The sequence below is a fragment of the Lepisma saccharinum genome, chromosome 11 (genome assembly GCF_977018435.1).
Source record: "Lepisma saccharinum chromosome 11, izLepSacc3.1, whole genome shotgun sequence".
Taxonomy (NCBI): Eukaryota; Metazoa; Arthropoda; class Insecta; order Zygentoma; family Lepismatidae; genus Lepisma; species Lepisma saccharinum.
Genome location: NC_139239.1, coordinates 79,379,503 through 79,397,368, shown reverse-complemented (window position 1 = coordinate 79,397,368; position 17,866 = coordinate 79,379,503).

Genomic DNA, 17,866 nt, shown 5'->3' with positions numbered 1-17,866 from the left:
TATATTTGCTGATTCTTACTTGATCACCCACCTTGTATTTGGCTTTTCTTGTTGTTTGCTGGTATCTAGGATAATAAACAGTCCTGATCAATTTTTGCTCATCAGATGAAGTTACCTCAGAGGGTTTCATGATGATTGTGGAATGGACCGAGTTGTTATATCTATGTAAAAGTTCTGGAAGAATATTAAGCCATTTATAATTACCTTGAAGGGTGAATTGTTTATACATATGATTTTTTAGGGTTTTGTTGAATCTTTCTACAATTGAGGCCTTGAGATCACTGTAACTCGAGTAATGTTGTATTGACTGGCTTTTAATAAATTGTTGAAACACTGAATTATGAAATTCTTTGCCATTATCTGTTTGTAGATATCGTTGTGATCTTCCACTCTGATTGATGATTGTCCTGAAGGCTTCTGTAACACATGCTCCAGTCTTGGATTTGAGTGGCACAGCCCAGGCAAATTTTGAAAATGTATCTATGACAGTGAGTAGATACTTGTAGCCCTTGTTGATTTTGTCTAAGTTTTTCAGCTGTCCACTTGCCATCTCAACCAAGTCACTCTGCCATAAATCATCTATGCCCTTTGTAACCACAGGCAATCTCTTAAAATTATGTCTGACTTGTCTGTGTAATTCATCAACAATAATTTGTCTAGACATGGTATGTAAACAAGAATATTGCAACTATGGGATGTTTTGCAGCTGATACTACAGGATTTTCTAAATATAATTTGTCTCCTATTTGTATTTTAAATTCAAGAGAACCATCATCTTCAGCATAAGCTGTTTCTAATGTATTGGGGTCTGTAAAATCCTCTAACTCTACACTGGTGATTTTTGCTTTGTTGTCAGCATTTGTTATTGATAAGGTAGGGTAGTGGTGTGCCTGTGGTTGTAGCCAATATTTGATCTTGATTGGTCTAAGTGTGCCCCCAACAAAAAATTGGTAATAAAATTGTGCAGGGGACAGCATATATATTTTGCCACCTGGTGTAAATTGTGAATCATATTCTTTGTTGGGGATACTGTACAATTCAAGAATTACTGTATGTTTAGGATTCTCGATTATGCCAGTTATTTTTTTATCTGCTGTAAGCAATCTACTTGTTACAGATTCAAGGTGCTCATTGATAGTCCTAACAACATCATCATGGCCTGGCTTGATTTTTATGTCCACAACAAGTTTCTTGTATTGTTGCACAATTTCTTGAAGCTGGGTGGCAAAAACAGACAGAGCATTTGCTTGGTTGGATTCCATGCTTCCTAGCTGTTGCTTGATATTAGCTACAATTTGCTGTAAATTTTCAACAACTGCCAATTTTGAATTTTGAGCAGTAAGATCATGGACCTGTCTTCTGATATCCTCAAACAAGGCATGCAATTCATTAATATGTTGATTGGTTGGTAGAGTGGCCACTGTCTGAGTAAGTTGTTTGATCTCTGTCTGGATATTCTTGATATCTTCTGATTTCAATATGCGATTCACCGCCCTCTTAATATTTTTAAGTTCCTGTGATGTAGGCAGATTTGATACAGTATTTTGCAAAGATTCAAGTGCCAATTTCACATCATTTAATTCAGAAGCATCAACCACAACACGCATAGCATCTTGAAACAGGGATATATCTGCCTGAGTAGATGTTGATTGTTGTAAAATTTCAAGTTTTGTTTGGATATCATCGATCAAGTGATGAAAATGAGATAGCTCAGATTCAGTATTGAGGTTTTCAAGTTTTGTGACCTGTTGCTGGACACTGATAAGGGTATCTACAATACCAGGCAGGCGGGATTCTAGAGATTCTTGTACATTTGTCAAATCACTTTGCACTGCTGTTATTGTACCCTCAAGATGGGTTACGGTACTTTGAATTTTTCCAAAATCTTCATATGTTTCAAGTTGCAGCTTAATGTTGGCAACACTCCGAGTTATTGCACTCAAAGCATCAGAAGATGGCAAGTTGTGCATAAAATTTTCAAGTGTCTCAATTTTTTCTTTAACCTCGGCTATGGCATTGTTCAAGGGGTCCAGATTAGGTATCTGTAGTGATTGAATCTGTTCCTTTGGAGTGGAAATCACTAGATCAACATCTTCTTGTGATTTTATGCTTTTGACAATTGTTTGGAGCTGTGTCTGGACATTATTAATCTGCTCTTCCAATTGCTGTTTCAATTGCTCAGAGTTGGTGGCCTGGGTCTTAAATTTGGCTTGAAGAGCTTCTACAGCTTCTTCTAAACTTTGAAAATTACCCAATGTGGCCAAATCAGTATATTTCTGAAGCAACAATTTGAGTTCTGAGTCAATTTTAAGAAGAGGGTCCATGCATTGTGATTGTAAATTTGTAATTTCTAGTTGAAGACTGGCATTGAGTGTGGTTTGTAAAGCTTGTAAATCACTTCTTAATTTTTTGACTCTGACATCAAGCATAAGAATCTCATCACTGTGATCTTCATGTCTTGTATGGCCAAATATATCATTAGGCATTTTGTTTTAGTGGTTATTTATTATTGAATATCTAATTCTTAATTCTATAAAAAAAGGTATAAGCTTGTCATAGGATCCCGGGACCTCAATATATAAGCAGTCACCAGCAGAAACAGTATATACAGTGCCAGAAATCATGTTTGAGTGCTTAATTCTATAAATATTTCTCCCTATTGAAACCTTGACATCACCCTCGGCGGTTGTAATAAATTGTAATTGACCACCTACAGGTAATTGGTAATGATTTGAATTATTGTTAAATATGTACAATGTTTTACCTGTTTTATCATCAACATCTGTAAGTATGCTGTTCAGGTGAATAATTAACAAAGCACTTAGTTTAGATATTATATCAGAAGAGGGTGCTGGTGTTGGCAGGTCCATAATAGCCTGTTTTTTGAACCCAAATAAGTTCATAGGCATGTTTATTTATTTCAAATCATGCTCTGTAATTGGGCATTGATTGCCCTTTTTCAAATCGCAATTACCCCATGGTAGAGTATGTATGCCACATGATAAAATGCATCTCTTATCATCATGTGGGTCCAGAGCCACTTTTCTTACAACATTTGTAGTCAACAAGTGATCTTTACTCTGAATTTTGCATTCTGATGTTCTGATTGTGCTACATGATTTGAGGCAATTTTTGTAATCTTCAAATTGGAGCTCTTTGTCAACAATTACTCTGCCAATGCCCTTGGCTTTTTTTGCAACAACACCACTACATGTTTCAAAGCTGTACATCTTGGCCCTTAACCCAGCAACTGCCACAATAACATCACCAAGTGTCTCATCTTTTAACTTGCCAGGCACCTTTTTGTTGTGGGGTTGAATATTTCTATGTTCACTGGTATCAAAATATTCAAGCAATGCAGGCTGTGTTATATCCTGATAAACATCTTCTGTTTGAATATCAAGAATAAAACTATCTGTGTCCATGTACATCAGTTTTACACAATCACCATAAAAAGGTTTGAGCACATCATAATAGAGCTTTAACATGTGTAATTTGGCCAATTCCAATATCACAGCCCCTACATAAATAGGCTTATCAAACTTAATCTTTGTTTTTTTCATGTTGAAGAGTGCCATATTTTCATCATAAATTCTTCTATAATTGAAAGTAGGCTTTGCAATCAATTTTTTGCTCCGGCTGGGGTCAGTAATTATTTTAACATCACTATGTTTTCTGACATTTTCTATGGTTTTGCCATACACTGAATTTACCATCAATTTAAACAAAGATTTATCAAATTGGCTCATTGCAGATGTTCGAAGCTCTGTGTTTGTATCAATATATGGCTTCAACCATCTTGAGTGCCTGAACCTCAAAACTTTGCCAACTTTGCTCACTTGAACACCATGATGCATCAGGAACTGGAGGTTTTTGTAATATATGACATAATCCTGTTTTGGCTCTAGTCATCATCAATTTCTTCTGTTTAGAGCCAGGTGAACACTTAACCTCAGGAATTGGGGGCAGATCAGAAAATGTGTTGTGTAAATCATCAGGAATTGTCAGATCAACCTCTAAGAACAGGCCATTGTTACTGTCATCAAAATCATGAAGATCTTCAATATTGAAATCTTCAACCCACTCAAGCCCTGCATATGGCAGTTTATCCATCATAGCATAACCATAGAGGCTATTGGCATCTACATACAGTATATAATTTGATGGCAGTGCTGGATCATAATCAGGAATATATTTGTTATTAGCTCTGGTATATCTCTGAGAACATTGCACCATGACTCCTCTTATACATTGTTCCATAAACACATACATGTCCTAATCCTGGATCAGATCCAACTGCATTTTAGAGTTTAAAAACATTGCAGACCATGCTAGGCCTGGTGCACTGTAAAAATACATTGGATCCAGCTTATAATTTTCCATGGAAGATTTTCTAAATGCCTGCAGTATATCGGCTAAGAGAGTGACATCAAGTTTTAAATATGCCTTGTGATAATCACCAAATGTCTGGCATTTTAAATTGTTCCACATCAACTGAGCATGGTGATAATCTTCATCAGTGATTCCAGATCCTCTGATTTTGCTGTAAAACTCTTGTTGTGGTGGCAGAGATCACTCACCAAATTTAGAAAAAATTTGTAACATAATCATATGGATATACACCCTTCCGCCTATTTAATTTCAGGTCCTGATTTGGAAACAAAGCACATGTGATTTTGAATTGATCATCAGATAATTGAGTGGCCAGTGTAGCCAGGCTAGCAGACAGAATTCTGTAGGAATCAAGAAATCTTAAGTGAATAGAAACACCATTAACTTCAATTTTCTTGCTAATAGCAATATATTTCTCATCATTTTCTGCTAAAATATTTAAATTCTGCTTGTCAAACCCCTCGTACCTGATCAGATGATGAAAATCATAATTGGATGCACCATGGCAAAATATCGGGACAAATTTTGGTCTGTGGATCTTAATATTACAGCTATTACACAGGGCCATTAAGAATTTACCATCTGTATGAGAATGGTGTTTCACCTTGATATTTGTATCTGAAAATTCAGAATCACATACCGGGCATTTTTCTGCATTGTTGAAATCTTCAATCTGATCCTTTGTTAAAGGCAACATGGGTTTTGATTTTAATAAGACATTAGATGCTATGTCATGGCACTCATTTTCTATTCTATGTGCAAATTCTTTGATGGCATCTGCTCCCATGTATAAATATTCTTTACTAACAACACCATCCTGTACAACAACATAATAAAAACTAGAAGGTTCATGTAACTGGTATGGTGTAATTGAAGGTTCATCAGGATCTGGGCTGCAGAATGCAAGGGGTTTGAGATTTGATTCAAAATCACAGACTATATATGCTGGGTGTTCCAACAAGGCTTCAAATTTTTTGAATTTGGCATTTTCACTTGGGTTAGGCATAAGCATATGAACAGGTTTATGGTTGCCACAGTATTTCAGATGCTCAATTAACTGGTTTTTAGCAATTTCTGTATTCACTTTACAAACCCCATTTAATATTTTTTTACCATCAAATACAGTCAAACATCTTCTGCACAACTTGAATATTGTCTTAGATTTGTCTAATTGTTTTCTGACTAAAGCTTCAAGATTATGTATCAGAGTGTAATGATATGTGTCATCCCCTTCAATTAAGAGCAGATCAATCGGAACAGCAGAATCATCATCAAGTGTACTGATTCTGAGAGATGCTATCAAGCAATTGCCACGGCCAGTAGAACAAATAAATACATTAATAGATAATTGTTTACCATTGATATCCCTGGCCTTTTTTTCAAATTTATCAATATTCTGAACAGACATTGGATATTTTAAGCCCTCCATTGCTTCATCAAAATCATGTTCATGTTGTTTATAATAAGTTATTCTCTGAGGATTCCTTAAAACTGGATACAAAACAGCTAAAATACACCACAGAAAGCATTTCTCATCATTATTTTCTATGTTAACCACGGCTCTTTTGTTTTTAATATTGGCAGGTAATGGCAGATATGTAGATCCTTGTAATGGGTTGAATTCAGAAATATTAACATAGAGCTTGTGTGAAGATCCGCATAGGCTCCATCCTGACTCTTTTGCTGCAAATTCAGAGTGTTTAATATTCAATTGATCTATCAAACTGCTTATTATTTTGTCTGAATTTGTATTTGAATATATAGCTACAGTTTCTGTTATGTGGGCCTGTGTAAATTTTGTGCCATTTGGTTTCTTATATTGTGTAAACAATTTGAGGGACAGCTTATAAGAGCCATTTTGTGCATTTAGAATTGCCTGCACATCAGGATTTATACTGTTCAAAAAATTCTTAATACCACATTTTTGCTCTGATACAAACCGGTAATCCCTAAGTTGGCCAGCAAAACTGCTATGGATGAGTTCATAGCGTGGCTTCTTTGCCGGTCTAGCATTAACAGGTGTTTCAAACTTCCTTTTCAGACCAGATATAGATGGTTGTGGGGGCAATGTTGATGACTGTGCAGAACAAGTATCTATATGTTTATATGTGAAATATTCCATGCTATATTTTCTATGGCATTTAGGGCATATTTTTGTGGGTGTTCTGCATTTGTCTGGATTACAATTCTTTTGATGCTTAGCCCAATTGGGGCTGGATATATTCTTATTGCATTGATTACAATATTTTTGATTTGGCATTTTTGTTGTTGTTTATTATATAAAATTTCTTGGGGTTCAAATCAAAACTCTATACTTAATAAAAAATATCAGTTGGGTTTAGCAGTGTGCTTTGTATACTTAGTGTGTGTGTGTGTGTGTGTGTATGTGTGTTAATATTTTTGGCTTTGGTATTTATATAAAATTTCTTGGGGTTCAAATCAAAATTCTATGCTTAATAAAAAATATCAGTTGGGTTCAGCAGTGTACTTTGTATACTTAGTGTGTGTGTGTGTGTGTGTGTGTGTGTGTATGTGTTAATATTTTTGGCTTTGGTATTTATATAAAATTTCTTGGGGTTCAAATCAAAATTCTATGCTTAATAAAAAATATCAGTTGGGTTCAGCAGTGTGCTTTGTATATTTAGTGTGTGTGTGTGTGTGTGTATGTGTTAATATTTTTGGCTTTGGTATTTATATAAAATTTCTTGGGGTTCAAATCAAAATTCTATGCTTAATAAAAAATATCAGTTGGGTTCAGCAGTGTGCTTTGTATATTTAGTGTGTGTGTTTGTGTGTGTGTGTGTGTATGTGTTAATATTTTTGGCTTTGGTATTTATATAAAATTTCTTGGGGTTCAAATCAAAATTCTATGCTTAATAAAAAATATCAGTTGGGTTCAGCAGTGTGCTTTGTATACTTTGTGTATGTGGGTGGGTGTGGGTGGGTGTGGGTGTATGTGGGTGGGTGTGGGTGTATGTGGGTGGGTGTGAGTGGGTGTGGGTGGGTGTGGGTGTATGTGGGTGGGTGTGGGTGGGTGTGGGTGTATGTGGGTGGGTGTGGGTGTATGTGGGTGTATGTGGGTGGGTTTGGGTGTATGTGGGTGTGTGTGGGTGTATGTGAGTGGGTGTGGGTGTATGTGGGTGGGTGTGGGTGGGTGTGGGTGTATGTGGGTGGGTGTGGGTGGGTGTGTGGGTGGGTGTGGGTGGGTAGCTCTTATGAGCATCTTGGCTTAGTTTTAAGTGTATCCAAAACAATATCAAGAGGGCCATATTTTTAACAAGCTTATGGACAACAATCTCACAGAAGTGCCTTTTATAAGTGTAGGCAAATCAATCTGAGGGGGCTCATACTTTCACGGGAAATTCCCGAGGGCATTTTTACAAAAATCTTGGATTAGACAGAGTACTACACTTGAGCAATAAGCTCATATGCACATCTTGAGCTAGGTTTAAGTGTAGCCAAATCTGCCTGAGGGGGCTCATACTTTCTCGAGTTTATATTATATACTTTCCTACTACTGGCGCACTAAGCTAAGTGATAATTTTAAGTTGTTTGAATTTTATCCAGCGTCTGTTACATGCATGTAGTTAATTTTGATCAACGATTCTAAAGTTAACTCGCGTCTAGTTAAATAGTTTGGCAGTTTGCATCTGCTGAAAGCCGATCTGAATTCGATCCCTATGGGAAGCTTCAATAGCATAGTTTCAACCCAATAATATGAAGTCAAGTGAGGAAATGCTTGATAAGAATACAGCAACGGAACTGGATGCGCTGACCACATGTGACTCAATGAAAAATAACTTGACAGACCTTTTCCCTCAAAGTCCATCTTCCTACATTCCTTTCTGCTAAACGCTGACCGCTTGCGCAGAAGGAAAACTAGTTGCTCTAGTTGCCTTAGCTCAGGGAATTGCAATTGCTTTGGGGAAAGAGCCGCGGTGTTTTTGTTGGTAAAGAGTCAAACTCTCAGGCAGAAGACATTTCCCGACAATTCCCCAACACAGAGAGGCTCTGAGTTATAATTAGTATGAGCGTGATTTTGACCACATCACTTCCATCATGGCTGAGGTCAAGGATGACCGGAGTACTACGTCCACAGACTCTGTTCGTTCATAGCACGGTGCAATACATTTTGCTCGTATCGAGTAGCCGTTAATTGAATTAAAAACATGAATATTCTGAAATATGTCACAGCTTAACAGTGTTCGAAACACACCTTCAACTTGCCAGAACAAGTGAATGGACCCGCCTAAATATGAACACCTAACAACGGGTTAGGTAGAAAACAAAATATGGAAAATCAACAAGAACATGATAGCGATAATTAGAAACGAAGAATAGTGTTTGGTTGGCGTTATTAATTTTGACTTTCTGACGATATGCGAAAATACGGGAATAATAGTGCAAAACGTTTGTATTATACATGCGAATTGCACAATGTTAATTTTGAGTGATATTCTGTTATAGTTTGTTGTGTTTGAAAAGTTGTAAGACTTGGTCTTTTCATCCATTCTGGCGTTAAGTTGCTAGACTGCTGAAGGCACGGATATCAATCTGTAGGTTCTTTGTAAACGTATAGCATATATTTAGAATTTTATATACAGCGTGTCATTTTAATGGCGCCCACGGACCATAGATTCGTATAGAGGACATCAAAACAAAAACCTTTCTCAGTAATATTTTTCTCGTTAGTGCGTCGATTCGACGCTACAGCAGCTAAAGAAAGACAGTTTTTCCGCCTGGATGTTGGCAACCAAACACAACATTTGATCGTATCTGTGACGTCATTTCCTGCGGCGAAACAGCACACGGGGTTGCAAGTAACACGCAAATTTTGTGAAAAATGACAAACTACAAACCACATTATTAGCTGTAAAACGAAGTGAGAAACGCGTCCAGTAGACCGAACATCATAGCCTACCAGCCAGAAGATAAGCAGAAGTGAACCAACGATATGATAATGTTAAAAAAAACGTATTCAAAATGAAGTATCAATATCGGATTTTGTCTCAGCCTACATGTTAAATATCAACAACAATAAATTTTATTGGACTTACAGCTTACATGTGGTTGTTTGCGCCCAGCTACATTGCAAATATTTGCAAATCTCGGTGCAAGGTTGATAAATACCTACAGGTTTGTGTCCAGATGCCTTGTGGTACTTTTGTGCTCATAACGGAACTATCCGAGGTTCACGTTGTTACATTACTGCTAAAACTCGTACAACCACAGTAACAATCTAATGACGACACAGTAGCGAATATACTGCCCTGTTCACAGTTGCAAACTATTACATTTATATCCGGTGCATAGATAAACACAGTCGTCGGAGAGCTTGTATTACTACTACTTATATCCCTGTATTTTCAACCATTTTTGTCACTTGCCTCATAATGACCTGAATATACGTTATATTTTCATCTGTGTCACAGACAACTAGTATCAGAATAACGAAGCGGATAAGACTAAATTGTAGATGCCAACTTGGTAACTACATTTGCAAATATTCGACATGCAAGCTGATCTTCCGACCAGAAACACGAAACTTCTGATGTCCTGCAAACGGCAATAACTTAAGTTGATCCACTGTATCCAGTTTGGCACTCGGAATAATTGATTTTATACTGCACCATAATTCATAACTGACTAAATTACACTGGCTTCCACTGTCGATGACACACTGTATGGTAATACCGCAAACTGTTCCTGTGATCAAAGGTTGATCAGTAATAGGAGTAGGTATACCAGTATCATTTAAAATCCAAGTAGGTTCATCTTCGTACCAATCTAATTGAAAAAATATTGAAAGTGGATAACAATGATCAACTTCAGATAAAACGGAATTACTTAATACAGCATACTGACAAGTTGTGCCTATATTATTACTACGACATGATTTAGACGGACCCTCCATTATGTTGGTGCGAGCAAACTGGTCCACGTTCACCCGCGACGTTCGTTTACTGTTGCTTCAGGGGCAGAAGAAATTAACTGTTTACAAGAAGTTTCTCTTGGATCGAAAGATGGAGCATTTTCATTTATGGAGTATTCGCCACTGCAGTTGCATTGCAACTGTTTCCCGTTGACAACTGAGAAGACGAATATCCGCAATTGGCACATACACTGCATGGTTGGAATGAGTGGAAATTATTGTTAGAGAACTGAGAGTTAGGACGCAGTGTAAATTGCTGTTGTTCTTGCTCGTTTCTGGCATTCAAACTGTTGCTCATAAATCTACCATTATTGTTGAAGTATCGTGAGCTTTGTTGACTTCTATTTTGCCGGAAATTTTGAGTTCCTGCACCATTACGTCTGTAACGATTATATGGTCTGTTAGTTAGGTTAGGTTTCCCAAAATTATTATTTCTATTAAATATCATCGTCTTCTGGCTGGAGTTTGATTGTTGGTTTTCAGCAACAAATGGAACATCTGTACGTGGAATCTTAATTCTTTTATTTTCATCGCTAGAAGAAACAAAATGAACACTATCATTAGGTCTTACGTTACGTCTTAAACCTTGATTTCCATTAGGTTCATCATCGTTCACAAACGATGAACTTTTAGCAACACTTTGAACTCTCAGTTTTGCCCTTGCACTATTATTGTCGGTAAAACTTTTAGAATTATTCCCATTATGTCGGAAATTTTTTTCACGTACATTATCATGAACATTAAAACTCTTGTTTGATCTTGAATTCACTAAATCCAACCTCTTTAGTAAAGCAATTACATCATCCATTTTAACTAATCTAGCAGCTAATATTGTTTGTGCAATAGATGTGGGCAACTGATTGATTAAAAGATCAATAACTTCTGCATCATTCGGACGATCAACTAAATTATAATATGCTGAATGCGTACGAATAGCAAAAACTTCCTTACTACTCGTCGATTTAGGATCATATTTACGACTTCTAAGTTCAGATAATTGAGCCTGAGTTAACGAATAAGACGTGTAGTGATTCAGAAATTCGTCAACAAACTGTTTGTACGATGTAAACGAATCGACATGAGTATTATACCAACCTTCTGCAGGTCCTTGAAAACAATTAGTAATACATTCAAGCCTTTGCATGTCAGGAACTTGCAGTAAGTCTAAGTAGGACGTTAAAGTTTTAATAAACTTACGTGGGCTTGATTTTTCAGGATCTCCAGAATATTAAGGAAGAACAGTAAGTTCATTCAATCTTACCAACCGTCGAGGTTCCTGAGTAAGCGAACGCATACAATTGTCAGGATAGTCACATCGATGATTCTGCGGATTTGCTGACTTTTGGTTTACTTGCCTCTTTCTTTCCTGACCAGAACCATCAGAATATAAAGAACGGTTTGATTGACATAACTTGTTAGTATTACTAGTTCTCACTCGATTATTTCTAGAACGTTTGTGTCTTTGTGAAGCAATGCGATTGTGTTCATCATCAGAAACATCACACGCTGAAGAATCAGATGATTTAGGAGAGGTTAGGTTCCGTGCAGGAATACCAGGTTGACAGTTACTATTCACATGAGAACTGTAAACTTGTACAGGATTACTTGATTCAACATTAGTCGAAATATTTGATGTTAACTTAGTAATATTTTCCTCACATGCTTCCACGTGCTTAGTTATTTCATCCTTGCTCACAACGACTTCAAGTCTTTGAACTTGCCGAGACAACCCTGAAACATTGTTCTGGCATTCTGTAATCTGATCATTCAACCCAGCAAGTTTATGAAAATTCTCTGTACAAGTAGTGTTGACTTCCTCGATTTTCTCTGTTAGTCCTTGCACTTCTCTTTCCATTTCCTGATGTAATGAACGTGTTGCTAATTTGCAGGACTCGGCAACTTCAGCTAATTCCTTTCGTAACGATGTACTCAATTCGTGGAAGTCAAGCTTGAGTAGTTGCTGTGAATTTTGAATTTCCTGTTGAGATTCCCTGATTTTTGTAAACTCAAGCTGATGAAACTCTTGAGTTTGCCTCATTTTTGTAAACTCAAGCTGTTGAGACTCTTGAGTTTGCCTCATTTTTGTAAACTCAAGCTGTTGAGACTCTTGAGTTTGCCTCATTTTTGTAAACTCAAGCTGTTGAGACTCTTGAGTTTGCCTCATAGAATCTTGAGTTTGCTTCATAGAATCTTGAGTTTCCCTAATTTTTGTAAATTCCATCTGTTGTGACTCGCTGATTTTTCTTAACTCTGAGAGCAGATCAAACATTTGAAAAGGAACATTACTTTGCCCCGTTGACGTCTCTGCCAACACAGAAGGACGAATGTCAATTTCTTGAACATTTTCTTGACTTCTTTTCCATTGCACAAAAGCTTCAATACTGAACGGATCATAAGATGGATCACAATCTGTACAGAAATAATTTTCATTTAACTGGTATAACTCCCAATGCTTATCGGACAAACCCAAACATTGTAAATGATACCAATGGCCACAATTTTCACAAGCTACCAACCTTTCCTTATCGGGATCTTTGCAGCACTTCACCATATTCATGGCACCATTCTTATTTTGTGATTCATCAGGTTCATCACCACAATTGATAGATCTAGCTGTAAGACTTGTTTTGGACCTCAGATTATAAGGATTACTTGATGCGTACATAATATAACTTTATGTACAAACTAGATTCACGAGAAAAATGGTGTAAGTTAACACGCAAAACACATCACTCAAGATCGTGCTGATAACGTTCCACAATACTGGACCACCAATTATACTGTGACGTTCGCAATTCAATCATTTGCACGATTATATTTCGTTCATAAATATTTGAAACTAAAACGCGAAGGTGAAGATACAACTTCTATGGGTCTATATATTAGTGAAATAACTGAGCAATATGCAGTTCACTAGTACTTATATTTCCATTTTTGTCAGACACACTATCACATAATGACTCAGGGGGTGCTCGTTGCTATGTGAAGTACGTATGCATTACGTCATCTGGGAGGATCGGGTTTGACGGTGCTCGTTGCTATGTGCAGTAAGTTTGGTGCGGGGTACATTTAGCTACTAACACGTGGCAAAAATCGGAACAAGCAGCTTATTGATTTTGTAGCGTTCGATTTATTTTTATTGTATTTTTGTAATTGTAGACCGCAATCATGTCTAATTGTGCTGTAGCAAGCTATGGAAACTATAACCAGAAAACTAAAGGAACTGACATAAAATATCATAGATTTCCAGTCGATAATTGCGTAAGTAAACAGTGGATTCATGCTTGTAGACGAAATGTAAAAAATGCAAGTGTGCAGTGCCAATTATTGTGAAGAAGACTATGTGCGAGATCTAAAAGCAGAATTTCTGTATTTTCCACCAAAGAACGTGCTGAAGCCAACTGCAGTGCGATCGCTAAAATTACACCCAATTACTTTAGTACCCAATAATCGAGGAAATGGAGTAGTTCTCCTAAACACTTATCTCCACAATATGATTCGCTTGTAGGACGTGTTGATAAGGTTTGCAGAGATGTACGCTACGAAAGACACGCAATAAGGAGACGTGCCCTAAACAAGCTAAAGACTATGCTGCCAGAAAAGAGAAAAATATATAGACGAAGGTATATGCACAAACGGCAAGCAATGGTTCGTTGTTGGAAAACATATTCAATCGTTTACAAAGGAGAAACACACGTCTGTATAATGAAGCAAATAAATTAAATATTACGAACAACCTCTATCAACCTGCTTTAACTAAAGAAAGAAGTTTAAAATCTACAACGTAACCTAACCGACAGTACGACAAGAAAAGTCATCAATATCTTGAAAATGTGTTCAACTAGTGCGAAGTACGTAGTGAGCCTAACTGATTTGTTATGTACATTTTATGTAAGTCGGATTTATAATAATTAACAATTTCATTTAACACAGACCGATGTTGATTGCGATTTGTATGTTCACATTATTGTGAAAAACGTTGTCGGAAATGGGCATTTCGAAGATCGCGTACTAACTTTCACGCTATTCGAAATGAAATTCACTTAGTACATCTTCAATTCGAGTTACATAGATAGCGTTGTATGCACGATGGTAAATATTGCATGAGTGAATATTACACCCATCATTGAAATTTTTGCAACTTTGTTCAATTTTGGTATTTCACAAATACATTGTGAATTATTTTGTACCCTTGTACTCAATATAAATCAATGGATGTTAGATTATTTCTTTGTAGTACATTTCTGTCAAAAAGAGCAAGATCTAAGATTAGTGTAATGCATGTTACTTCGTTAATGTACAAAAGTGTGTCGCATATCAGCCTTGGAGTATATTTTCCGGTTATACAACTCAGACACACATGGAAATGGAAATGGAAAATCTCTGCGGACAAAGTCCTTTAACGAATAATGATTCGTACAGTTGCACGGTCAATCATTGTGAGTTCATGTAACTTTTCTCCTTTATTGTTTAATTAAACTAAGATATTTTCATCGATATTCTCAAAGCGTTTCATTTACCGTGTGATCATAAATCTATTTCTATAGGCTTGAATTAGTAGGTTAAGACATTTAAGTTTGATGTTCCTAGCACTCATCAAGTATTTCGAGTAGGTTAACTTAGTTAAATTAGTACCTGTACACTTTGGCTCGTCTTCTGCACACGTTTGTATGTAAAGTTCTTAATACGAAAAAATACTTTGTAGAACTATGACAACGATAACTTGCAGCCAAATTTGAACCAGAGAAATTAAAAATATCTGCAAATTGCAAACTGGAATTGCGTTTTCAAAGTCTTAAACTACTATCTTACAAATTATTTCATCATTCTTCCTCCACATAAAACTTTCCAAAAAATTTTTGCATGTGGAACTTTGATCCGTACGTAAATTATTGTACAGTAAATAAATATATGAAGAAGGTTGGGAATTCTTTCGAATTTAGAGTAAGTTTCAAATGCAGAGTAAATTTTATCTAGATTGTATATTGCTTCTTTCACTTGATCATTTCAAAAATAAAGTTACATTATGAAGAATGGTAAAGATTGGATTTTAAGTATATCAGTAAAATTTTAATACTTTCTGATGTTATGTAAAATTTGAAATGTTCCTGGAAATGATTGCAACGTTCTGAATGAATAAGAAGGAACGATTCAGTCAGAAAACTAAATATTAGGCTTTTGTACTGCGTTGTGTTAAATGTTGTAAATATATTATACCGGACTACTATCGGATTAAAAATTACGGATATTCAAGTTTGGACTCCAATTAAAAGTTAATCAGTAGAACCACATAGTTACATCAAAATTCAGCTTTTTCAATTCTGTATCAATCGATAGTTATCAATTTATTTTTGAATATGCCTTCTATCGCTCTCTTTGAGATTCTATAAATAGAGAACGGGTGTTTTTTTTATTTATAGGTTATATATTATATTATTTATTTATTTATTATCCAAACTCTAATATCCATAATTTATAATCCGATAGTACTCCTGTGACGTTCTGTGAGGCCCGTAGTACCTCGGAGGCCTCTGTCGATCTCCTTGGCGTAGTGGTTAGCTCATCGCGCTTCGACGCCAGGGGTCCCGGATTCTAATCCAATCGGGTAAGACATTGATTTGTCCTCAATTGTCATGTGAAAACAAATATTGATTGATTGATTTGCTTCATTTTACTTCGCTTCTTGTGCCACTTTTGGCTAATTTGCGAAGATAGGGATGAGTGATGAAATGATGAATGAACACTCACAAACATCCATGCCCAAGCCAGGATTCGAACCCAAACCTCTGGCGTTGAAGTTCGATGTGCTTGCTAACCACTACGTCAAGGAGGCCGGCTTGTGGAAACAAAGAAAGAGATCGAAGGGGGAAGGTCTACCTCTTATGGGTTTTCCTTTCATATTTAAAAAAAGACAGAAAAGCAAAAATAAACCAAATCTGTCAATCAATTCTTTCTTTGTAACTCTTTCACTATGCAATTATTCTTTAGCATGCAACGTTTCTTATTAAAATCATAATACGATTTATGAAATGAAGAAATCTGAAATTCTAAAGAGAACACGGACAACCTTCTTTGTAATACAGGGTGTCCCAAAAGTCCCTTAACAGCCGTCCTAGAGACGTGTAGTGAAGAGATTGACATGATTTGAGTATATAGTAATACTGTATGGGTAGGGGGAACATGATTGCTGTGGGTGACCATGGCGGCGGCCATCTTGGTATCCGCCATATTGGATGGAGGTCAATTTTTTTAAATGGGAAGGTATATGTGTGGCACATAATTTTAGGCTAGAATTGCACCAGAAACAAGAATATGAAGTCAGTTTTCAGATATATTTAATCTGTGAAAAGTTATTGATGCAATGTTGAATAAATGATGACGTATGATAAAGTATGGAAATTGTGATAACTGATATCATATCTCTTTTGTTGCAAGTGTAAGTGACAAAGAACATGATGTTATCCAATGAGGAACGAATTGAGATCATCCTCATTTCCGCCGAAAGGAGTTCACGGGACATTGCCAATGACTTCAATCAAAGACATCCGCTTAGGCCGCCAGTGTCGCATGTTAGTGTGGCCAATGTGATGAAGCGGTTTAAAGAAACGGGGGCAGTGCACGATAGACGTCGATCGGGAAGACCAAAAACAGCCACGGATGAAGAAACAACAACGGCAGTTCTGGCATCATCCGTGAAGTCACCCAAAAAAAGTATTCGACGACTGTCCGCCCAATGTGGTGTTAGCAAGAGTTCGATTAGCAGGAACACAAGTGGCATCCCTACAAGATGCAAATGCAACATCATCTCAGTGAAGAAGATCCTGATAGGAGGGTGGAGTTGTGTGAGTGGTGTGTCGTGCAACTTGAAAGTGACCCTGACTTCTGGCGAAACATTCAGCATAGCGATGAGGCATTTTCTTATACCAATGGTGAGGTCAACCGGCAAAACATGCGGTACGAGTATTGGTCCTCTGAGAACTCGCACTGGTTAAACCCGGGGAACGTGGTTGGGCCAGCAAAAGTTATGGTGTGGTGTGGAATTTATAATACCCAAATCATAGGTCCATTTTTCATTGAGGGGACACTGAATGCAGAGACCTACCTGCAGTTGCTACGCGATCTTGTCTTACCTTCAGTGTGTATGCCGGATGGGTCTTTCCCAGAATTTTTTCAACATGATGGTGCACCACCTCATTATGGGAACATTGTTCGGCAGTAACTTGATGTCCAATTTTCTGGTAGGTGGATTGGCAGACGAGGACCAAGGGAGTGGCCAGCCAGGTCCCCAGACCTTACTCCTCTTGATTTTTACTTGTGGGGCCATCTTAAGGCCATGGTTTATGCAGTTCCAATACGTGATATGCGTCACCTTCGTCAACGAATCACTGAGGCCTGTGCCGCTGTCACTCCCGAAACTCTTTTGAATGTTCGCGTGCATGGGAGACTTGCTTACGGATGTGTTTACGGGAGCATGGCGAGCACATTGAGCACATTTTGTAGCGCAATAACTTTTCACAGATTAAAGATATCTGAAAACTGACT